The sequence below is a fragment of the Amia ocellicauda genome, unplaced genomic scaffold (genome assembly GCF_036373705.1).
Source record: "Amia ocellicauda isolate fAmiCal2 unplaced genomic scaffold, fAmiCal2.hap1 HAP1_SCAFFOLD_30, whole genome shotgun sequence".
In the NCBI taxonomy this organism is placed as follows: Eukaryota; Metazoa; Chordata; class Actinopteri; order Amiiformes; family Amiidae; genus Amia; species Amia ocellicauda.
In genome coordinates, this window is record NW_027102865.1 from 1,517,241 (window position 1) to 1,541,992 (window position 24,752).

The window sequence follows — 24,752 nt, forward strand, 5'->3', positions numbered from 1 at the left end:
TTATATCTCCTCCAGACAGAAAGAGAGTATTAAGAGCTACGATGAAGTTACCCAGGAGACGAAAAAGCTAGCAGCACCTGGTATTTCCAGGAGGTCACCCATCCAAGTACTGACCAGGACCTGCCCCGTTTTGCTTTCGAGATCTGACGAGATCGGGCGCGTTCAGGCCGGTGTGGCCTCAAGCCAAGAGGCCTGGCTACATGATGTCTCTTAAAGGCTGGAGGGTATTGACGGAACTTCCAGCAAAATAAAAAAAAAAAGAAAAAAAAATGGAGGGAAAAATATCAGTGCAGCAAAGGGTGTTGAAAGTAGCCGAGTATGTGTACAATTCTTCAATTATATCTCCTCCAGACAGAAAGAGAGTATTTAGAGCTACGATAAAGTTACCCAGGAGACGAAATAACTTGCAGCACCTGATATCTCCAGGAGGTCACCCATCCAAGTACTGACCAGGACCTGCCCCGTTTTGCTTTCGAGATCTGACGAGATCGGGCGCGTTCAGGACGGTGTGGCTGCAAGCCAAAAAGCCTGGCTGCATGATGTCTCTTAAAGGCTGGTGGGTATTGACGGAACTTCCAGCAAAAAAAAAAAAAAAAAGAAAAAAAAATGGAGGGAACAATATCAGTGCAGCAAAGGGTGTTGAAAGTAGCCGGGTATGTGTACAATTCTTCAATTATATCTCCTCCAGACAGAAAGAGAGTATTTAGAGCTACGATAAAGTTACCCAGGAGACGAAATAACTTGCAGCACCTGATATCTCCAGGAGGTCACCCATCCAAGTACTGACGAACCCTTGCCCCGTTTAGCTTCCGAGATCTGATGAGATTGGGCGCGTTCAGGACTGTGTGGCCGCAAGCCAAGAGGCCTGGCTGCATGATGTCTCTTAAAGGCTGACGGGTATTGACGGAACTTCCAGCAAAAAAAAAATGGATAAAGAAAAATGGAGGGAAAAATATCAGTGCAGCAATGGGTGTTGAAAGTAGCCGGGTACGTGTACAATACTTCAATTATATCTCCTCCAGACAGAAAGAGAGTATTAAGAGCTACGATGAACTCACCTAAAGGATTATTAGGAACACCATACTAATACTGTGTTTGACCCCCTTTCGCCTTTAGAACTGCTTTAATTCTACGTGGCATTGATTCAACAAGGTGCTGAATGCATTCTTTAGAAATGTTGGCCCATATTGATAGGATAGCATCTTGCAGTTGATGGAGATTTGTGTGATGCACATCCAGGGCACGAAGCTCCCGTTCCACCACATCCCAAAGATGCTCTATTGGGTTGAGATCTGGTGACTGTGGGGGCCAGTTTAGTACAGTGAACTCATTGTCATGTTCAAGAAACCAATTTGAAATGATTCGACCTTTGTGACATGGTGCATTATCCTGCTGGAAGTAGCCATCAGAGGATGGGTACATGGTGGTCAAAAAGGGATGGACATGGTCAGAAACAATGCTCAGGTAGGCCGTAGCATTTAAACGATGCCCAATTGGCACTAAGGGGCCTAAAGTGTGCCAAGAAGACATCCCCCACACCATTACACCACCACCACCAGCCTGCACAGTGGTAACAAGACATGATGGATCCATGTTCTCATTCTGTTTACGCCAAATTCTGACTCTACCATCTGAATGTCTCACCTCTTTTTCCTATTTGTAGTGGAGATGAGTGGTACCCGGTGGGGTCTTCTGCTGTTGTAGCCCATCCGCCTCAAGGTTGTACGTGTTGTGGCTTCACAAATGCTTTGCTGCATACCTCGTTTGTAACGAGTGGTTATTTCAGTCAAAGTTGCTCTTCTATCAGCTTGAATCAGTCGGCCCATTCTCCTCTGACCTCTAGCATCAACAAGGCATTTTCGCCCACAGGACTGCCGCATACTGGATGTTTTTCCCTTTTCACACCATTCTTTGTAAACCCTAGAAATGGTTGTGCGTGAAAATCCCAGTAACTGAGCAGATTGTGAAATACTCAGACCGGCCCGTCTGGCACCAACAACCATGCCACGCTCAAAATTGCTTAAATCACCTTTCATTCCCATTCAGACATTCAGTTTGGAGTTCAGGAGATTGTCTTGACCAGGACCACACCCCTAAATGCATTGAAGCAACTGCCATGTGATTGGTTGATTAGATAATTGCATTAATGAGAAATTGAACAGGTGTTCCTAATAATCCTTTAGGTGAGTGTATATGTATGTATGTGTATGTATGTCCAATTGCTTTGACAATACAAATGAAATGAATTGAGAGAGAGAGAGAGAGAAAGAGAGAGAGAGAGGAATATGAGCTCCTAAAAAACATTTGTTTTTATACATAAGCGGATTTAATTTGTGATTTACAAATGAATATATAGCACTATAAACATACACAGAAGACATGGAATAGAAATTCAGAAGATAAAGTATTCAAAAAATAATAATTTTAAGAGAAACACAAAAAGAAGAAAGCAGAGAGACAGTTCAGGAAGAAAAGTCAGAAAAGAAAAGCTGAAGACAAGAATTGGAGGTAAGAGACAAATAATTAAACAAAAAAATATGTATTAATAAAATAAATAAGCATTCTCAGTAGTTGACTCAGCCAATGAAAATGCAGAGCTCCGATTTGAATAGAGTGACAGTAGGAGAGAGCCCAACTGCCACTGAGACTGATACAAATCTATCGAACAGCAGTCTGACTGCAGAGCTGCCTTTTGAAATCCGATACCCTGAAGACATTCGCTCTGCACAGGCTAAGAAGGACTACAAACAAGCTGTGATGAGAGCATCTCCTGAGACCCTCATCCTAGACTACACCGGTAAAGGAGAAAACAGGGTCAAGAACAATCTACTGTTCTACACCGCCTTTCACAAAACCCTGTGCCAGACATACCCCAATAACAACAAGAGGGGCATTAGCAGAGGCAGGCAGATCTCAGTGCTGGTAGAGAAAGACACAGACAGTGTGATGCTCACTTTTAATGTATACCACAACGGGACCATCATGGTGCAGGGCAGCGAGAGCAGCCTGGACCAATTATCTCTCGGCTTCCACACCTCAAAGCAGCAGACTGAGGTAGAGAAACACGAGCCAGAGCCGGCCACCCTGCAGTCTGCCCCCAGCCACACGGAGCCAGACAGTGCCCCATCTCCCACAGACTGCCCCCCTGTCTCCCCAAAACTCTCCAGCAACATTAAAACACTAAAGGAATGCCTATCAGTGCTGGAGCTGGAGTTTGCGGAGTTCAGGGAGCAGACCTTGAGCACCCTGGCCCAGACCTCCTTGTGTGATCAGCTCCGGGATGAGATGCACAGACTAAAGATGCAGCACAAGGCTGAGATCCATGAGCTGAGAGCAGCAGTGAGAGACCTGGAGGAGCAGAGCCAAACCCTGAGGACGGAGCTGCGCAGAGCGAGGGAGGAGCTGACCAGGACACCCCAGCACAGCCAGCTAAGGAGCCTGCAGAGCCAGCTGGAGGAGCTAAGAGAGGAGCTACACATCACTGGAGCACAGAGACTGCACTGCACTGACCCCACAACACCTACAACCCCTGACGCACCCACTGATCCACCCACACTCCCCACCACTCCTGACACACCCACTATCACCAGACCTGCCACTAATACACAACCCCCTGAAACGCCACTCCCCCAAAATACACCCGCTGCCCCCACCACTCCCGACGCAAACCCGGAGTGGCAGGTCAACGCAGAGGTGGTCATTCTGAGCGAATCCAATGGGAAGTTCCTGGTTGAGAGGCGCCTCTTCCCTGGGCGAAAAGTGAAAAAGCTTTGGTGCTCCACAGCACAGAGAGCCCTGGAGCTGCTCTCCAAGAGGAGGCTTTGCCAAGTCAAACACATCCTCATCCACACCGGCACTAACGACCTGAGTGCCCGCAGGGGCGATGTGGCCTCAGCCCTGAGACAGGTAGCAACGAAAGCCACAGAGGAATTCCCAACTGCCAAAATCACCATCTCCACACTGCTGCCCCGCACAGACGTGCCCCTGCACATCATCCAGGCCATCAACGCAGAAGTGTCCCGAAGATGTGCCCTCCTCCCCAACGTCCACCTGGCACACCACTGAGACATCCAGCCACATCACCTGTATGACCACGTCCACCTCAACAAGACGGGTGTGAGGAAGGTCCGTTTTTAGTGTTTCTCTGAACACATCCAAGCTTACCTAGGCGCTACATATTATTTTCAATTACCCGTAATTCTGATCTGTATTTTGGCTTGTTAATAGAAGTTATTGAAGTTGGACTCCTAATTCAAAATAACCAATATGTATCTCAACGTAATTTACTGACAGACATCACTCTTTATCACTTTCACTTTTGAAGGAACTGCTTTGTATTCTGTGTATTGTTTTATTGTAGTGCTGCTTCCTTTCTTGGCCAGGTTTTACTTGCAAAAGTGATTTTATTCTCAATGTAAGCTCAAAGTCAAATAGTTTAAATAAGAAAACAATGTATTGAAATGAGAACATCATGAACCTGTGTAATTGTGCTGAAGGACAAGCACTGAAAGCAGAGAGAATTTTGTGTTTGGCATTGAATAGCCTTAAAGAAAACTATGCCGTTTTTGGAAACTTTCATATTTAAGTTGAATGTAGGCAAAAACATTCCAGTCACTCTGAAGAGAGAATACAGTTTACTGTTCGAATAAGTAGCCCCTGAATTGAAGATAAAAATCAAAAGTGCTGTTCGTAATTAGTTTACACTTTTACATCAGATGTCTTGTTTTTGCGTTCCAAATTGAGGAGTTGTGGCATATAATGTAAATGAAGTTACTTCACTAGTAGTGCGATTTCTACGTTGTGTATGTGTGTTTGTATATATGAACTCATACATTTTTTAAAGATTGTATTTGGAAAACAAATTCAGGTATAGCACGTGTCCCCCTTTTGAATGGGTTCTATATATAACATTTTAAAACGAATGGTTCTGTATAGAACGCTATGTTTGGGGGTTCTTCATGTAACCCCTTTGAAGGGGTTCTACATAGAACCATAAAGGGATCCACCAGAGCGATTACTCGAGGAACCCTTTATGGTTCTGTGCAGAACAATTTCTTCTAAGAGTGTGGAGTGTCGCCACACAATTTCTCTCAGAGGGCTTTTGACCAATGGCAATCCAATCCTGAATGACGTCACCACTATCCTGTTGTACTTTATGCGAGAGATGTATTAAGTAGTTTATAATGAGAAGAATAACAATAATCACCTGTTTTTCATAGGTTTTGTATCCATGGTCTCCTTCATATTAGGAAAGGAAGTTGATCCATAGCCTACTCAGAGACAACTGAGAGTTGGTCTCTGAGCAGCAGCACAAAGGGGTCGAGTCTCTCAATGTCCGTGTGTTGGAGATATTCCACCATATTGGTCCCAGCCTTTAAAACAATGTTAAAGAAGATGTTAAAGATATTGTAGAAATATATTGCAGAAGAGCAGAACTACAATCACACTTTTTCAATGCTATTGCTGTTTTCTACCTCCCTGGTGAGGTACCAATGCGGGAAGTTTGAGAGAGTATTTCTAAAATGTGTATGATCCAATACACACAGTTATTTAAAAAGCTGACGTCTTGTACATGCTCACCAGAACCAAGCCTAATTAAATAACACATTTAATATTAAATAAGTACATGTGCAGTAGCAACTTGGACAATTACAGATCCCCAGGTCAAAACACAACAGAAAGACATGGAAGATCGTATTTTCAAATCACATCTGTGGCCCCCATAACTGTAATTTGGTATTAGTGGGTCAAAGGATTTATTTGGTTCAAGTGATAATAAGATCATATTTTGAAAACAAACACTACAGGATGTCATATTTAAAATGACTGTGAGTACCTTTCTTTAGTGACGGTTCTGAGGGGGGCAGGGATTAGTTGAGTGTGCTAATTGGAGCTGTGAAGTGTGCAGAGAAAATACAAATGTTTTCTTTTAATATGAAAACAAAGAACTTTTTTTTAACACCGACCTGGGATTGTGTTTCTTTCCAAGTTTCCTTATTGTTTCTGAGAAGAGACTGTTCACTTGCAAAGTGAACTGGACCCGTGTGACTCGCAGGTAAGGAGAGCCCGTGTTGAACTAAGATGGCTACAGTGAGTTTTCCTGGACAAAGCTCGGGCAAAGGATAGCGCAGAGTGCACCTGCACCTGAGATTGTGTTGAGAAGCTTTGTGATAAGAGCAGGTAAAGAGGGAAAAGAAACACAAGTATTTTCTTTGTTTGAAGAACACATTTTGTTTTAACTGAAACGGGACTACAACTTTTGAAAGGGAAATAGTTGCTAGTGCACTGTATTTTTATTGAGTTTATTAGAAGAAAAAAGCTTATATTTTGGACAGAACGAACTCGTTTGGCATGCAACTAGCAGCAAACGATGTGAAGCAAACAAAACAGTTAGCAAGTTAGCAAGTTACAGTCTGTCCTAGGTCCGGGGGTGCTTATGGTTGTTTATGGGTTCCCTTACCTTAGCCAGTGTCATGTACGGGTGTCCGTACCTTACTGGAGTGTTTGTTTTTATTATAATATATATACATAATATAATATATAATAATGTAATATTTCAGATAAATCGTCACAGTGAGTGACACCAGCATTATTGGTTTTTTGAGAAATAAAAAAACAGAATGTAGAGAAGAAAATGTTGGAAGGAAGTTGGGAGAAAGACTGGTCTCCGAAGGAGCACCGGGACTGGTGGAAGCAACAACAACCAGATAAGACAGAGAAAGGAATTGTGATATTGTGTCAGGTTGGTGAGAATCAAGAAAAGAAAATAACAGAAATGGAAGATCATCATAAACAGTAATGTGAATTGAGAGAAGAAGTTGTGAAAAATACGATAGAATTAATAGAACTACAAGGCAAATTAGAAGGGCAAGAAAAGTGGTCAGAAAAGGTGAAGGTGTAGGTGCGCGATGTGCTGCCGTGTTAGGAGCGCGTCGCGACACAGATCACTCCGAGGACGACAGGCCCGATTGGGATGATTTAGATCGCAAAGCATGGGAATATGAAAAAGGAGGTTTTGCTAGCGCTCCTCCCCCATATAATCCGGAATATAAATCAATCACTGATTTTGGTTATAATAATACATTGTATCCAGATCTGACCGCTCTGAAAACGGTCCCAGCTGCACCCATGCAAGTCAAAACTAGACAGAGTAAAGAGGAAGGTCAATCAATAGTCTATACGACTAAAACCCATGTCCCCTTCTCCCCAGGAGAAAAAGAAATGATATGGGCGTCCCTCCCAAAATTAAAACCAAACCAGGGTAACACAACTTTTTGGGATATTCTAGATGAAAAGATGGTTATTCACCTCCTTCACCCGCACGATGTACACATCATCGTGAAGGCTAAATGTCCGCCCAACATTTGGATACAGTTACTACGAGAATATCAGACCGGGGAGTGGGCTAATGTAGCCTCTACAGATGAGGAGGAAATAACAGAACTTTTTCACAATGGATCAAGAAAACTGAGATAGTGAAATAATGAAATAATCGAGTGGGATTATTTGACATTTTATTCTAAATAATCATAAGCTTAAATAATAAGTTATAAGGGCTGTTTGAGACACTGCAGGGTCAATAAAACATGCCACAGATCGGATATCTGAATTATCTTTAGATATCAATGTGTATGTGCTTTGTGTGTTTATGAATATGTATAGTTTGAAGGTGATATAAGGTAAATGTCTATGTTTTGGCAATCATTTTAGAATTATATTTAAAAATGTAACAACAGATTTATCATATTCATGAGGATCTTTGGCTCTATACAGAGTGCCTCAAGCATCAGAAATCAGAAAGAAAGACTATTATAAGAAAAGTAATCCAAAATATACATTGAATAAACAGATGGATAATAATAGTAATACATAAATAGTCATGGTGTCTCCACAAGAAGAACCAGAATTTGTTTGTTAAACATCATGTTATGGACAAGCTCTGTCAAAAGTCAAATTCAAGGAAACGAAAGGCTAGAAGAGAGCCTGGTGCAGCCCTGACAGCCTGTGAAAGCAGGAGAATGTAAACAGTCTGGTGACATGTTACAGTCTTTCAGAAAATGTTTGGTTATTGGTGCCTAGCATATAATACCTGAAATGAAAGTCAAAGTAGACCATGGTTTTAAGATGAGTGATGTAGGAAAAGGGTAAGATACCGCAGAAGTATAAGATTACAACTATAGAATAAGTAAGCTCAAGTAATATAAAATGCTTTACAGGAGAAAAGTAAGAATGGAAAGGAAGAGTAAAAGAGAAGGTGTCCTAGGATTATGGGAATCATTATTGAGATCAATGGCCTATTGGCTAATATATTGTTAGGTACATATATGACTTCAATAAACGAATAATGGAGTGACATCTGTATAAATATAAATAAAACATATTGATAAAAAAACCTGAATACATTTCTTGTAAGAAATTAAGAATAGGAGAAAGAATAGCTGTTAGAATGCAGAGCAATGTTAACCAAAGTTGAAGAGGGTTTGAGTAAGTTGACGAGGGTCTGAGTAAGTTGATAAGGCTTGGGAAGCAGGAAAAGGCGAGTTTGATGTGTGTGAGACAAATGTGCTGCCACTTTTAGCACAGAGAGCTTCTGATGGTGATTGAATGAAACGTGGGAAAATAAATAAACTTGATGTAGGATAAATTAATAAATAATTGAATGAGATATGAGCCGCAGAGACCTCCCACATTGGAAAGTGGACTATAGCAGATAATCCTCTCCTCTCCCAGGGCAGGGTGATTAAGTGGGGACGCGTGTGAAGAGTGCAGGTGGACCCAGGTGAGTTGTGAAAGAAAGAAGAAACAAAAATAATAAGGCACGCGTGCAAACAATCAAAATAATACTAAGTGAATAACAAATTAAACAATAAAGTGAAAGATAATCAACACACAAAATAATGGCAATATAGAACCAAACAAAATACACAAGCCATATTGCATAAAGTGAAGTGAAATATAAATATAATAAGTAATGGTGATTAAGGAGCTAATTAACACCGTCCGTGACATTTACATTGGTTGGGTGTGTGGATACCAGTAATAATTTTTGTTTTATTGAAATACAAAATAATTCTATTTTTCCGAAGTGCTGAACTTTAATACAGTCTAGAAAGATTAATATTTTTTGTCTTGGGCTATATTATTATTACCATAGTTTTTCTATTGTATAAGTATCTTGGAGTAGAGGCATAGGTGGGCATGTGGGCAGAGGAGTAGGAAGGCCGGTCAAGCAAATAAGCTTGCTAAGGTACGCAGCAGCAGCAAGCAGCCCCCACATCCAGCCAGCCAGCCAGTCTGGCTGGCAGTGACTGAGTGGTTGACAGACGGCAAGCAACGGAATGTACGTGCTCTGTGATGTCATAGCAGTCAGCTGAGAGAGGCTCGTGATGTCATCGCTGAGCTGGCTGGCTGGCTGGCTGGCTGGCGGACTGGCTGGCTCTGTGTGTGTGTGTGTTTGTGTGTGTGTCTGTTTTTCTGTTTGTCAGTCTGTCTGTCTGTCTCTCTCTCCCTCTCAATTCATTTGTATTGTCAAAAGCAATTGGACATACATACATTCATACATATATATATATATATATATATATACATACATACATACATGCTAGAAAGTCATTACTATGTTATCTTAAAGGCTAACTAAGCAGAACATATATCATTATCGAACAGAGTTCATAGGTCTATACATGGTATTAGGGAACAGGCACGTAGGTCATTCTGTTTGACATTGTCTCCAAGGTTCTCATTGTAAATAACAAAGAGAAATCAAACTACCTTATGGCCTCCTGACCTTCTAGCTTGACCTTATCTTTCTTAAGTATACAAGAGAGAAAAACAGTTGTGAGAAAAGAATTTCTAACTTTCCTTCCACACATACATATATACATACATACATACATACATACATACAAACCAGAGGCATGCAAAAAAATATAAAGAGGAAGAAAATGTTGTATAGCACATACAAAAGGGATGGTGATGAAACAAAATACATAGAATATGTTGAGCTGCAAAGAGATCTTAAGAAAGGGATCAGGAAAGCAAAGAGGGAAATAGAAAGAAACATAGCTCTTGGAGCTACAACCAATGCAATGAGCTTCAAAATTACAACAGCAAGCGGTCAATTAAGGAGGAGGTGAAACAGATAAAGGGCAAAAATGGAGGTATCTTGGAAAACGAACAAGATGTGGCAAATATTCTAAATGAGTATTTCACAGAGGTTTGTACAAAAGAAAAAACAGATGACATGCCACAGGTTGACAATCAATCCAGTCAAACCCTAAGAGAGATCAGGATAAATGAGGAGGAGGTACTAAAGGGACTAGCAGAATTAAAATCAAACAAATCACCTGGGCCAGATGGGATATTTCCAACAGTACTTAAAGAAATGAGGGAAATTATGTATAGGCCGTTAACTCGATTATTTCTAATGACACTTAGAACAGGGGATGTTCCCACTGACTGGAAGACAGCAAATTTCATACCAATCCACAAGAAAGGGGACAAAACTGAGCCAGGAAATTACAGACCAATCAGTCTCACCTGCATCACCTGTAAAATGTTGGAAAAAATGATTAGACAGAAAATAGAGGAGCATCTCAATGAAAACCATATTCTTGGAGATAGTCAACATGGGTTTAGACGAGGCAGATCATGTCTTACTAACTTAATACATTTTTTTGAACATGCAACTGCAGCTGTAGATCACGTGAAAGCATATGATATGATATACTTAGATTTCCAAAAAGCTTTTGATAAGGTTCCACACCAAAGACTGATCCTCAAATTGGAAGCTGTAGGCATTCAGGGTCATGTAAGTAGATGGATTATGAACTGGTTGATGTATAGGAAACAGATTAGAGGAGTCACTTCTAACTGGAGTGAGGTTGTTAGTGGAGTTCCACAGGGATCAGTACTAGGGCCTTTGCTTTTTCTAATCTATATTAATGATCTGGACTCTGGGATACTTAGCAACCTTGTCAAATTTGCAGATGATACTAAAATAGGTGGCTTAGCAGATACAATCTTGGCAGCACATGCTATTCAGAGGAACTTAGATAAATTCAGTTGTGGGCTGACACCTGGCAAATGAAATTCAATGTGGACAAGTGCAAGGTAATACATGCAGTAAAACAAAAATGTCCACTATAATTACACTATGGGAGGTACAGATCTAGATGAAGTAATGCATGAGAAAGACCTAGGAATCTATGTGGATTCACTTTCTCCATCCAAACAATGTGGGGAAGCAATACAAAAGGCATACAGAATGCTAGGGTATATCGTCAAAAGTGTAGAATTTAAGTAATGTTAAGACTGTACAATGCGCTAGACCTCATCTGGAATACTGTGTACAGTTCTGGGCACCACACTTCAAGAAGGATATTGCTGCTTTAGAGACAGTTCAGAGGAGAGCAACCAGACTTATTCCAGGTCTGAAGGGAAAGTCCTACTCGGAGAGACTGAGGGAACTGAACCTTTTCACCCTGGAACAGAGGAGATTACGTGGGGACTTGATCCAAGTCTTCAAAATCATGAAAGGTTCCTCAAACCAGAGGAGCTTTTCCAGATCAGCAGGGACACACGCACCAGGGGACAACAAATGGAAATTGGGCTTCAAGGCATTCAAGATGGAAAGTGGTAGAAGCTGAAAGTTTGGGAACATTTAAAAATAGACTGGATAGGATCCATGGATCACTTAGATATTAATGGACACCAAACGAGCATGATGGGTCGAATGGCCTCCTCTCGTGTGTAAACTTTCTTATGTTCTTATGTTCTTATGAATGTTCCCTAAGCATGTTTCAAATGTTCCCTAATTTATGTTACAAATGTGCCTTAGCACCTCTCTCTCTCTCTCTCTCTCTCTCTCTCTCTCTCTCTGTCTCAATTCAGTGCATTTGTATTGTCAAAGCAATTGGACATGCATACATACATACATACATATATATGGAAAATAAACAATATGTGTACATCTCTGCATTAATGGTGCCCTAACAGATGTGCAAGTTACATGACAGACAGACAGACAGACACTCACACACACTTTCACACACACACACACACACACACTTTCACAGACAGACAGATAGACAGACAGACACACACACACACACACACACACACTTGTATACCTGACACGTATAGAAGACTGGATAGGGAGATATAAATAGCAATGGGGAGACTCTTGTACTTGGTGTGGCTCTATCCATATAGTGGGGCCAGCAGCCACTTAGCAGGTGTAGCAATAGAAGCTCAGCCTGGGGAGACTGGATTTAGCATTTCCTCTCCATTTTGATAACTATCCATAATCATTTCTGCAAAATACTTCTATGATACCTATGTATGTTTTTTACTTGTACTATATTATACTATCAAGTATCAGTGTACACATACAATGTGACCTGTTACATTAATACAGAGGCCACGGAAGGCCAGATCAGTAATAGCCACTGTCCCCTGATATTACACTTTTTTACAATCACTTTGGCTCTCATTTCAGAACCTTGATGTCATTTTTCAAAACTCTAGACACAAAACTCACACCCGATGATCAAAATGCACATTTTTCAATTGCTTGGATACAATACACATCAACCTCAGATCATTTGTTCATTGAACTAAAATGATACAACTTAACGTCAAAGTATTACCATTTCAAAATGCAATTCACACATTACATCTGAGATCACTGTCTATTCATTTCATTACAAAGATCTAACTATCAATTGATACAGCTGCTCAAAATGATAAGTGACTGTTGCATTACTCTTAATTCATAGTTTTATGGAAACTGACGAACAGTATTCCATGTTTCGATCATGACAGTTTCAGGATAATGAGATCCATTGACACCAATAACCGAGGAGCATGAACCAGTTGGACTACATTATCTATGGATGTAATATTTCATCATCATTCATCATCATGTAGCACTTTTCCACACCATGTTTTCAGTGTGGAAGGAAAGTTAGAAATTCTTTCTCTAATACCTGTTTTTCTCTCTTGTATACTTAAGAAAGATAAGGTCAAGCTAGAAGGTCAGGCCAGAAGGTAGTTTGATTTCTGTTTGTTATTTACGATGAGAATCTTGGAGACAATGTCAAACAGTATGATTGAAGTGCCTGCTCCCTAATCCATGTGTTGATCTATGAACTCTGTCCTATAATGATATAAATTCTGCTTAGCTAACTTTTAAGATAACATAGTAATGACTTTCTGATTATAACCAGCTCTTTGATTTTTGTGTATAAAAGCTCTGACTGTTAAAATGAAGGCAGAGCGACTTTGGGATCTTCTTGAGTCACTGTTCCTCTCCACGCTGCGTGTATTAAAGGCATTGCAACTAACGCTCCAACCTGGTTGAAGATGATTGTTCTTCCACATCAGATTTGACATTACTGTATGTATGCAGGCCCTTGTAATTGCTTTTCCAATACTGCCAACTGGTTATTGATGATTGATTTCACATTGTGGTACGAGTATCGAGTGAAATGAGTGCTATCCACCCGAGCAACACAGTGATAACATGGAGCCGGCAGGTGATCCAGGTCACAATAGAGGTCAAGCAGTGGGAGGAGGAAGACGTGGTGGTCAAAGGAATGGAAGGGGACATGCACCCCTTCTGAGAGGTGGTCGTGGGCCTCGTCATAGAGGAGGGCTTAGGCCTCACCAGAGAGGCAGCCATGGGCCTCATTTGAGAGGTGTTGGGGGAACGTGGTAGAGGACAAGGCCACGGACCAGACAGCGGCAGCAACAGCAAATAGTGTCCAGTGAAATCCGAGAAATAGTTGTAGAACATGTTGTAAATCATGGCATGACCATGACTGAGGCAGCTACAAAGATTCAATCAAACCTCAGAATCAACTCAGGATCAACTGTGGCCTCAATCATCAGAAATGTCCGTACTGAGAAGCGGCAAGTCTTCAGCATGCACTAAACATTAGGCTACTCTCAATTGTCAAATGACTGTATACTGCATACCAATGTGTAGCACAGAGTATAGTGTGCCTTTTGAAAGAAATGCAGACAGAGTGAAGCAGCTGATGACTGAGTATGTTCAGGTATGTTCAGTTTCAAGATGCCTCTTGTGAAAAATGGTTGTGAGAACCTGAACCTGAACACAGGGCTGATGGAAATTTAGAAGTACAGTAATCAATCCTTTGTTTTGCTTTTTACACTAAGCCAGGTGAGGAACACTGCAGTTGACATTTTACTGTAGTTTTGTTCTTTTTTGTAGCTAATTATTGTTGCATGGATTCAAAGAAACCTATGGTGTGATTTGATTGTATTGCATCAATACATTTCAGATTTTGTTCAATGATTCCACTGTGTCTGTAGTATTCTCTCTACTAGTCCTTTTACAGTGATGTATTTATGTGTAGTACCATAATGAAACATGTATCACATATTTTGTACTACAATATTTAATGATTGTACGAACAACTACACAGTGAAACTATCGGTATCTTCTGTGTTACTATGTTACTATGGTATTTCATGATAAATGAGTTATTTGAACCAACAAGTCTGCAAGTGCAAGGTTTCTTTAAAGATATGAATGCACAATGCAATGTTTTGAACATTGGACAGCCTGTGTTACAAGTGATGACCGTTTTGAGTTTTGTGTCTAGAGTTTTGAAAAATGACATCAAGGTTCTGAAATTAGTGACAAAGTGATTGTAAAAAACTGTATATTCGTCCTATTTAATGTGCTCTTTTAAAATGTACTTTTCTTTTTTATGTTGCCATTTCTGTTCTACCAATGTTTCAGTTGTTAGCCAAAGATTGACAGAGTACATCTCATACACACAGGCCAGACAGCAAAGATTTCTTTTTGAAATTCAATTACAAATGCTGCATGAACTCATCAATACGATTAGAGCTCCTGAAAGCAATATAACTAACTCACTCTACAGCATCTCATTAGCAGTGAAAAGAAACCAAGAAAGTTGGGACAGTCGACTGTTTACCACTATGTAACATCACCTTTTCTTTTAATAACACTTATTAAGCACTTGGGCACTGAAGACACCACTTGGTTAAGTTTAGCAAGCGGGATTTTCCCCCATTCATCCATTATGCATTTCCTCAGCTGCGCAACTGCACAGGGCCTTCGTTGTCTTAATTTGCACTTCATAGTGCGCCACACATTCTCAATTCGGAGACAGGTCAGGACTGCAGGCAGGCCATGCTAGCACCCGCACTCTCTGCCTACGCAACCATGCGCTTGAAATCTGGGCAGAATGTGGTTTGGCGTTATCCTGCTGAAAAATGCAGGTACGTCCCTGGAAAAGACGATGTCTGGATGGCAGCATATGTTGCTCCAAAATGTGTACATCTCTTTCTGCAAAAATGGTGCCCTTACAGATGTGCGAGTTACATGACAGACACTCATACACACTGTCACACCCATACACACACAAACACACACTTTCACAGACAGACACACGCACACACACACACACACACACACACTTTCACAGACAGACAGACAGACACACACACTTTCACACACAATCACTTTCACAGACAGACACACACACACACTTTCACACAGAGACAGACACACACACACTTACATACATACATACATACATACATACAGTGAGGGAAAAAAGTATTTGATCCCCTGCTGATTTTGTACGTTTGCCCACTGACAAAGAAATGATCAGTCTATAATTTTAATGGTAGGTGTATTTTAGCAGTGAGAGACAGAATAACAACAAGAAAATCCAGAAAAACGCATTTCAAAAAAGTTATAAATTGATTTGCATGTTAATGAGGGAAATAAGTATTTGATCCCCTATCAATCAGCAAGATTTCTGGCTCCCAGGTGTCTTTCATACAGGTAACAAGCTGAGATTAGGAGCACTCTCTTAAAGGGAGTGCTCCTAATCTCAGCTCGTTACCTGTATAAAAGACACTTGTCCACAGAAGCAATCAATCAATCAGATTCCAAACTCTCCACCATGGCCAAAGAGCTGTCCAAGGATGTCAGGGACAAGATTGTAGACCTACACAAGGCTGGAATGGGCTACAAGACCATCACCAAGCAGCTTGGTGAGAAGGTGACAACAGTTGGTGCGATTATTCGCAAATGGAAGAAACACAAAATAACTGTCAGTCTCCCTCAGTCTGGGGCTCCATGCAAGATCTCACCTCGTGGAGTTTCAATGATCATGAGAACGGTGAGGAATCAGCCCAGAACTACATGGGAGGATCTTGTTAATGATCTCAAGGTAGCTGGGACCATAGTCACCAAGAAAACAATTGGTAACACACTATGCCGTGAAGGACTGAAATCCTGCAGCGCCCGCAAGGTCCCCCTGCTCAAGAAAGCACATGTACAGACCCGTCTGAAGTTTGCCAATGAACATCTGAATGATTCAGAGGAGAACTGGGTGAAAGTGGTCTCAGATGAGACCAAAATCAAGCTCTTTGCCATCAACTCAACTCGCCGTGTTTGGAGGAGGAGGAATGACCCCAAGAACACCATTCCCACCATCAAACATGGAGGTGGAAACATTATGCTTTGGGGCTGTTTTTCTGCTAAGGGGACAGGACAACTGCACCGCATCAAAGGGACGATGGACGGGGCCATGTACCGTCAAATCATGGGTGAGAACCCTAAGCCAGGGCATTGAAAATGGGTCAAATACTTATTTCCCTCATTAACATGCAAATCAATTTATAACTTTTTTGAAATGCATTTTTCTGGATTTTCTTGTTGTTATTCTGTCTCTCACTGCTAAAATACACCTACCATTAAAATTATAGACTGATCATTTCTTTGTCAGTGGGCAAATGTACAAAATCAGCAGGGGATCAATTACTTTTTTCCCCCACTGTACATACATATATATGGAAAAGAAACATTACAAGTATAAATCACAATAAGATGTAATAAAGTACAGATAAACAAAGTGTAATAAAATGTGATCTGTTTGAAAATGCAGGGACGTCACTGGAAAAGATGATGTCTGGATGGCAGCATATGTTGCTCCAAAATGTGTACATCTCTTCTGCAAAAATGGTGCCCTCACAGATGTGCGAGTTACATGACAGACAGACAGACAGACACTCACACACACTGTCACACCCACACACACACTTTCACAGAGAGACATATACACACACACACACACACACACACACACACTTTCACACAGAGACAGGCACACACACGTACAGACACACACAATAACTTTCACGCAGAGACAGACACACACACACACACACACACACACACATACATACATACATATGGAAAAGAAACAATACTTTTATAAATCACAATAAGATGTAATAAAGTACAGAAAAACTAAATGTAAGAAAATGTGATCTTTAATACACACAAATATGTATGGCTGGTCGGATGCGTCTTGGACTCGGGTTCCTCTTCATTACGTATAACGCTTTTGCCTTTTGCTAAAGCTTTCCGTGGAGGGGATCGTGGGTGAGTTTGTACCATTCTTGGGGGGCTCTGCCTTGTTGGGGCGGAGCTGTGATCCAGGTGAACAGCAGATCGGGCATAGGTGGGCATGTGGGCAGAGGAGTAGGAAGGCCGGTCAAGCAAATAAGCTTGCTAAGGTACGCAGCAGCAGCAAGCAGCCCCCCCATCCAGCCAGCCAGCCAGTCTGGCTGGCAGTGACTGAGTGGTTGACAGACGGCAAGCAACGGAATGTACGTGCTCTGTGATGTCATAGCAGTCAGCTGAGAGAGGCTCGTGATGTCATCGCTGAGCTGGCTGGCTGGCTGGCTGGCTCTGTGTGTGTGTGTGTCTGTGTCTGTCTGTTTTTCTGTTTGTCAGTCTGTCTGTCTGTCTCTCTCTCTCTCTCTCTCTCTCTCTCTCTCTCTCTCCCTCTCAATTCAATTCATTTGTATTGTCAAAGCAATTGGACATACATACATACATACATACATACATATATGTAGCGTAAGGTACACTTATACATTTCAATTAAAGAAGTGAATTCATAGTATCACCTTATCACGAATCCTGGAGTCTTGTAGAACTCAATTTCTGTAATAATTGGACGCAGACACCAATTCCAAAGATATAAATTGTCAAATTTATTTAAAAACAAAGACTAAATGTAGCACTACACTAATTATACAAAAGGGAAAAACTAATTAAAATTCAACTCTAGATCAACAAATCAAAGACAAATCACTTCCGTGACCAAATCAAAGACCATGGGATCCCATAGGATAACACACAAATCGTTAAACAAAAAAGGTTATAAACACATTGACTACAATACCGGTTAGTAATTCTAGGAATCACTAAGAAACAGTTGAAAGTGCTAAATTGCAGTTTCAGAAGATGAAAAAAAACTGTAACTGATGGGATATGTAGTACTTTATACTCGAGTGGTCTATGCGATTACACCCTGTTGGTGTTATTAAGAACGCCAAGTACCAGAATGCAGAGCGGGACTGTTTTTTGTGCCGTGACTTGTCGGGGGAAAAAGGCGCAGAAAAAACGGACGAGAAGGTGAAGGTAGTATGGCGGTGATGCACGCGTTGGTGAAGTGGGAAAGCGGGGTCGACAAAGACTCTTACAGCGTGATTCCCACTGCTTGCTTTCGCAATTTTGATTTATTCAGCATTGCTGATGATGACGAAGAGACGACTCGAAACTTCAGAGCAGAGTGGAGAGACACGAACAAACCTCCAAAAGGTGGATGGCCTGTCCATGAAGCGCAGATCATTATGACTGGTAACAATGTTTATTTAAAAAAAAAACATTAAAGTCTTTACATGCTATTTGATATATACAATCACAGTATATTTGAAATGAATGTTTAAGTTATTAATGTGTTGTACTTCTAACATACTCTTATAACATGGTAGGTGGTGGTGAGGGCGCTAAAAACTCGTCATACTTGACTGGCATTTGTAAGAACGATTTATTGTGTGTTGTGCTTTACAATAAAATCCCCCAAATCACAAAATAAATTAAACCAGATATAATTTAACTTCAGTTTTGATTCAGTGTTGGCTGTTCATCTTAATTTGTATGGTCAAAGCACAGTATTTTTATGACACATAAATATAATCCCCAAATATCTGTGGACATAATGCAGGGTTTTATTTATTTTATTTTTATTTTAGGAAAAGAAGGCGAACTAAGAAGAAAACTTAATGACCTAACAAAAATGCCCTGTCCTAAAATGAAGAGAGTACCTAAACCAAACAAAAAACTTCAAATTTCAGATGATAGTGACCTTGATGAACCACAGTTACCGGTGAGATAATTACTGCACATATTAAATAAATGTATTGCAGGATTGTTTTTTTTAAATCATATTCATATATATATATATTCATTTTAAACTCTTTTCCTCTCTGAATACAGCACAAAATAAGAAAGAAAACCGATGGAGCTTCAAGAATTAGATCCCGTCATATTCTACAGACATTTAAAGAGTCCAGTGAAGTTGAGCTACAGCAAAAAGTTAAGCAGCTCGAAAAGGAAAACACAAGACTTAAAAATGAAAACCAATGTCTTCGAAACCGTATGGTTGATGGTAAGTTTTTTTATTTATAGCAAATAATTCCTTACCTTGATAAATGTTATTCTTCAGTAATTTAGATTCCAGAGTAATGTATTATAGTTGATCATACTGAAGTAATCTAGAACCACAATACAGACTCTTAATGTGCACTGTCTAATAGTTTAATAATACTGATTATTAAATAAAGTTTTTCAACATAACTTCATAATCCTACATTAATGACTATATGCATTACATTAGACCTGGTAATTCTTGTATTTTATCTTTTTTATTTTTTTCGTAGCTAATGTTAATGACCCACAAAAAGATCAGTTTGCCAATAACATAGAGCAAGTCTCTCAAGTATAATTGCAGGCATTGATGGTTTTGTTTTCACTTTGTATTAAATATATTACTAGAAATGATTATCATTTAATACTAAGGTTTTTTTCTCCAGAGATTCCAGACCTTTTGGACAATCTGAAAAAAATTGTAACAAAAGCCACATTTATCAGCAATGAAGACAAAAGTGTGTCACCATCAAGTGGTTCTGACAGCCCCACAGCAAATTGTTCTGAATCTGACAAAGAATCACCAAAACAGGTATAACACTCTTGGTCTACAATATTACAAAGACAAGGTAAAAATATATATATTGAAAACAAATATTGGTTGTAAACAATCTAATGATGCTACATTATCAGTTATATTCATAGTTATAGTTGATAATAAGAATGTAATTGAATTATGGGTGTCACAGATTCACTGACTTTATTATGTCTGTAAATTAATAAACTTAGAATTGAGACATACTGTGGTCTTTAATAACACATTTCTGTAACAAAATCACAGCCTTACTGATAATGTATTCCACTTAACATAATATAAGAATAGTTTGGGGATAAACTTGTTTTTTATTTACCATTGTCTTTTAGGTGGAAATATTCCCAGGCACTGGAGTTTACATTGACAAACTGTCCTGGATCCTTGCAGAGAGGTGCAGCACGAATACGTCATATGCAAGAACCCTGACGGTTGCTGTCTTTGACTTTCCAACATTATTAAAGAGCAATCTTCGTGGTGGTGGCAGCAAGAGAGATCCAACTTCGGAGAAAAAGACACCTCTGGATCGCTTAAAGGTGGAAGCCATATATGGTATGTAAATGCTGTTGTACAAAATTTCTAACTCTCCTTTTTAACTGTATAGAACACAAAGGGTTAGCATTTGAAATGTTCCTTTGGCCTTTGTTTTAGTTTCAGAGACTAGAGTTAATTTATTAATAAATAATAATACCTTACATGTAGCAGCTGGAAAGATCCCAAAGTGCTCTACAGACTCACTTCACCCACCACCCTCTGGGGTGCAGCCATTTTGTACCAGCAGATTACTACACAGCAGTAAAGGTGGAGTCATAACAAATTTGTTAGACCTGATTGAGGGAAGCCTGACTTAGAATTCAGCCACGTCACTCTTTCAACAACACCTTGTAAATCACCTTGGATTAATGCTTCAGACATATTAATACATAATAATAATGAATAGTGCCATGGGATCCTTGACAATATAAACTTTCATGTCTCATTTAAATTTGACTTTTGAGCAAATACTTCACATTTCAGTCCAGTTGTGCCACATCAATGTAATGCTTAAGCAAGGTATTAATGGAGAAAAGACTGCCTTTGCATAGCTGCTTCGCCAAGTACAGATTTTACTATGAACTAGTGTAAGACAAGTTTAAGAGCATACACCAAAATGTTTAAATACACCCACACACAAAAATGTTGATTTACTGTGGCAATATGTAACTAATGAACCCTTCTCAAAGATATGTGGTATGTTTATTAAAAGATTTTTATATATCTATGTGCAAGTCATTAAATCTATGTGATACATGTTTTTTAGGGGCTACCTTGAAAAAATTGCCCAGTACCCCAAAGAGTGTAATTGGTGGTGCAATTAACAGCAAGATAAATGAACTACGACACAGAATGAAACCAGAGTGAAGATTTGAAGAACCAGATCTGTATTTTTTGTTTTGTTTTCAACAGGGTTGGGGTCAATTCCAATTCAATTTTTAATTCCCTTTTCAATTCAATTCCAATAAAGAATATTCTGTGAATGCAAAAAGTAATTGCAATTTTGAATTGATTTGTAGGAGGAATTGGAATTGAAAAACAGGAATTGACCCCAACCATGGTTTTCAGTGAGTGTTGTACAAATTGATAGGTCAGGGTTTCTGTAAAAACTTAATAGAGGCCAGCAGGCGTGCACGATCTGGGAAAAACTGCTCCACTACAACAGACCTCTTTCCCTTCGTTTTCTCTAAAAACCTCCTGATATCCTTCACTGCAGCTCTGACTCACCGAGGACGAGGAGGCGAGAGAGGAATCCGTGAAGCCGCCCTCACTGTCACTCCGAGCCCGAGGCGTCCCCGGTGGCTGCCGCGATGCTCCAGCGTGTAGCCGGACCTTTCCCCACCAAGCCGCTCGCTACCCCAGCTTCACTACTGTGCCACCACTTCTTTTACTGACACTATTTACCAACACCGTCCGTGCTCCCTCCCAGCACCTTCTTAGTGCGTTTTTTCCACCCGGCGCCTCGGCTTGTACCGCCGAGCCTGGCCCTGCCTCCTCCTCGGCTACACCCTGTGTGTCTGTCCGCCCGTCTGCTGGCTGCTGAGGTTGTTCCTCGTCACTAACCAGCGCCCCGTGCACCGCCTCAACACCATCTCCCCCCGGCGTCTCGGTCGTCACTATCCCCCGCTGCCTCGACCCCGTCCCCCAGCTGTGCGTCATCGCCTCCGGGCAGCTCTTCCCCCGTCACGGCATCAGTGGTACCATCGGTCCGACCGGCGACTGTCTCCTCCGCCGGGGCTCGATCTCTGTCTGCCCGCTGCATCTGTGGCTGCGGGCCGGTGTCTCTATTCCTCCCCGCGTCACCCCGCTCCTCCTCCCGCTCCCTGTCCTGCTCGGGACAGTTCCTCACGACATGCCCCTCGCTCCCACACCTGAAACACTTCATGGACTCCGAAGTAGCGAACACGACGTAGTCGGTATTGTCGATCTTAAATTTAAAAATGACATTAAGATCCTCATTGATGTTATTGAGGATCATATACAGCTGCCTTCGGAAGGACATGACGTGTTTCAGTTGCGGGGCTTTGCAGCCCAGCGGGACCCTCTTAATGCCGGACATCAGCTGCCCGAGCCGGTGCGGATGAACGGAGGGACGTTAGACAGCGTTACCTTCCGGGCAGGAGCAGCGAGCGGCAACACCGGGGTGAAAGTGTCGTCTAACACTGTGCCATTAGCCACTAGCTGATTGAGCAGATCAGTGGTTTTTAAGAAGATAACAATGGCAGCAGACTTGATATTTTCACACCCTGCTACCTCCCCAACCGCTAACACACACTGCTCTAGGGGGCAGAACTGCACCGGAGCGATCTTGACTCCATGGCGTCGGGTCAGTTTTTCAAAAGACGCATTCAGGGGGTCCGACCCCCCGACCCGGGAAGAACTACCGGTACTCCCCCCTCCCCTCCCCTGTTCCCCCACAATAAGAAAAGCACTGAAAACAGAAGACAAAATAAACAAACTGAAAAAAGTAAAGCAACAAAAAAACGCAGCCAAAGGACAGAGCTCTCAGCAGCACTCCCGCTCACTGCAGACCCCTCCCACACACTCCCAGCTGAGAGAGAGAGAGAGAGAGAGAGAGAGAGAGAGTTAGTGTCTGTCTCTCTCTCTCTCTCTGTAGATGCATCATAGGGAACATATGTAACAATCTCTCTTTTTGTTTACCAAAAATGAGAATGAACGTATTTCAAGTGGGTGTTGCCTTGGTTGGAAACGTTTTAAGATTATTTATGAAGTGTAAAGTGGATTTGTCTCAGTTCTCCGTAGTTTTCAATGTATGTGCCATTCAGTAGCGTTCATGTTACAGATGTGCCCTATGCAGTGGTAGGGTCAATAAAATGTCAGTAAAACTTTATTTTAGCAATTATGGAGGGGAAGAACTGCAAATAGCGGGTCCCCACTAATTATCTAACTTACCAACAACGTTTCAAATTAGGTCTTGCGAAGCTGCCAAATAATGCTGTATAATCGTATGTGTCTTCATACACCGGCTGCTATAGTCTGATAGCTTTGATTATATATATATATATATATATATATATATATATATTTTCTCGTGAACCACAAATGCTATTTGCTTGATTTTTACAGAGTATGTTATAAATACCATTCTTATGAAGCCTGACAAATTGTATGCTGTAATTATGAATATTTTCAAATCATTTGTTTGTTTTTCCTAACATGTTACAAATGTTCCCTATGTGAAAGATGCATTATATCTTAATAACGTCTAAACAATTAAAGATATACAGATTATTATTTTTGGTAAAGTTATAATACATTGCTATTAACTATGTGTGTCAGTAAAAGTTTAAATTTCCTAAAGGATTTTTATTGATCTTGCAAAATAAGTGTTTAGGGAACATTTGTAACATAGAGGTGGGTTAGCCACCGAGTAAGGGCAGCGGCTCCGGCTCCAGCACCGGCACCATGTCGCTGGAAAAGCGCTAAGTGAGCTCACAGTGAGCTCAGTGTAATGTCTGCTCTGGTGAGCTCACAGTGTGACCTAGTCGTGAGTTCACGTCTTCACTGGGTAGTCCTTGACAACTTAATTGACTCAAATCTTGGGCTTAATTGGTCAAAATGACCATTGGTTGAAGGTACTCAGGGACTGATGTGTAGAGAGACTTATTAAACCTGCAGGATTGTGGTTTTCCCAGATCAGAATTAACCAGATCACCACAAAGGAACATGGTAGGTGCTATTGCAACACAGATTACACAAATACATTGAAATCCAAGTTTGCAGTGGTCCTTGGGCCATTGTGTGGTGATCCAGATCACTTCAGCAGGAATTTTGCAGTGGTCTGGACTACAACTCTCTCTCTCTGTCTCTCTCTCTCTCTCTCTCAATTCAGTGCATTTGAATTGTCAAAGCAATTGGACATGCATACATACATACATACATATACACTCACCTAAAGGATTATTAGGAATACCTGTTCAATTTCTCATTAATGCAATTATCTAACCAACCAATCACATGGCAGTTGCTTCAATGCATTTAGGGGTGTGGTCCTGGTCAAGACAATCTCCTGAACTCCAAACTGAATGTCTGAATGGGAATGAAAGGTGATTTAAGCAATTTTGAGCGTGGCATGGTTGTTGGTGCCAGACGGGC

At 40.9% G+C, this 24,752-nt stretch overlaps 1 non-coding gene and 3 pseudogenes across 1 annotated transcript; 1 reads left to right on the plus strand and 3 right to left on the minus strand.

The window, feature by feature from the left end:
• Positions 1–65: 65 nt before the first annotated feature.
• Positions 66–184, minus strand: LOC136728959 (uncharacterized; annotated as a pseudogene).
• A 217-nt stretch (positions 185–401) lies between these two features.
• LOC136728844 (uncharacterized) lies at positions 402–520 on the minus strand (annotated as a pseudogene).
• Positions 521–738: 218 nt separating this feature from the next.
• On the minus strand, positions 739–857 carry LOC136729237 (uncharacterized; annotated as a pseudogene).
• Positions 858–17,383: 16,526 nt separating this feature from the next.
• On the plus strand, positions 17,384–17,498 carry LOC136729264 (U5 spliceosomal RNA). The gene has a single exon (XR_010808877.1). It is a non-coding gene; the product is annotated as a U5 spliceosomal RNA (small nuclear RNA).
• Positions 17,499–24,752: the final 7,254 nt, after the last annotated feature.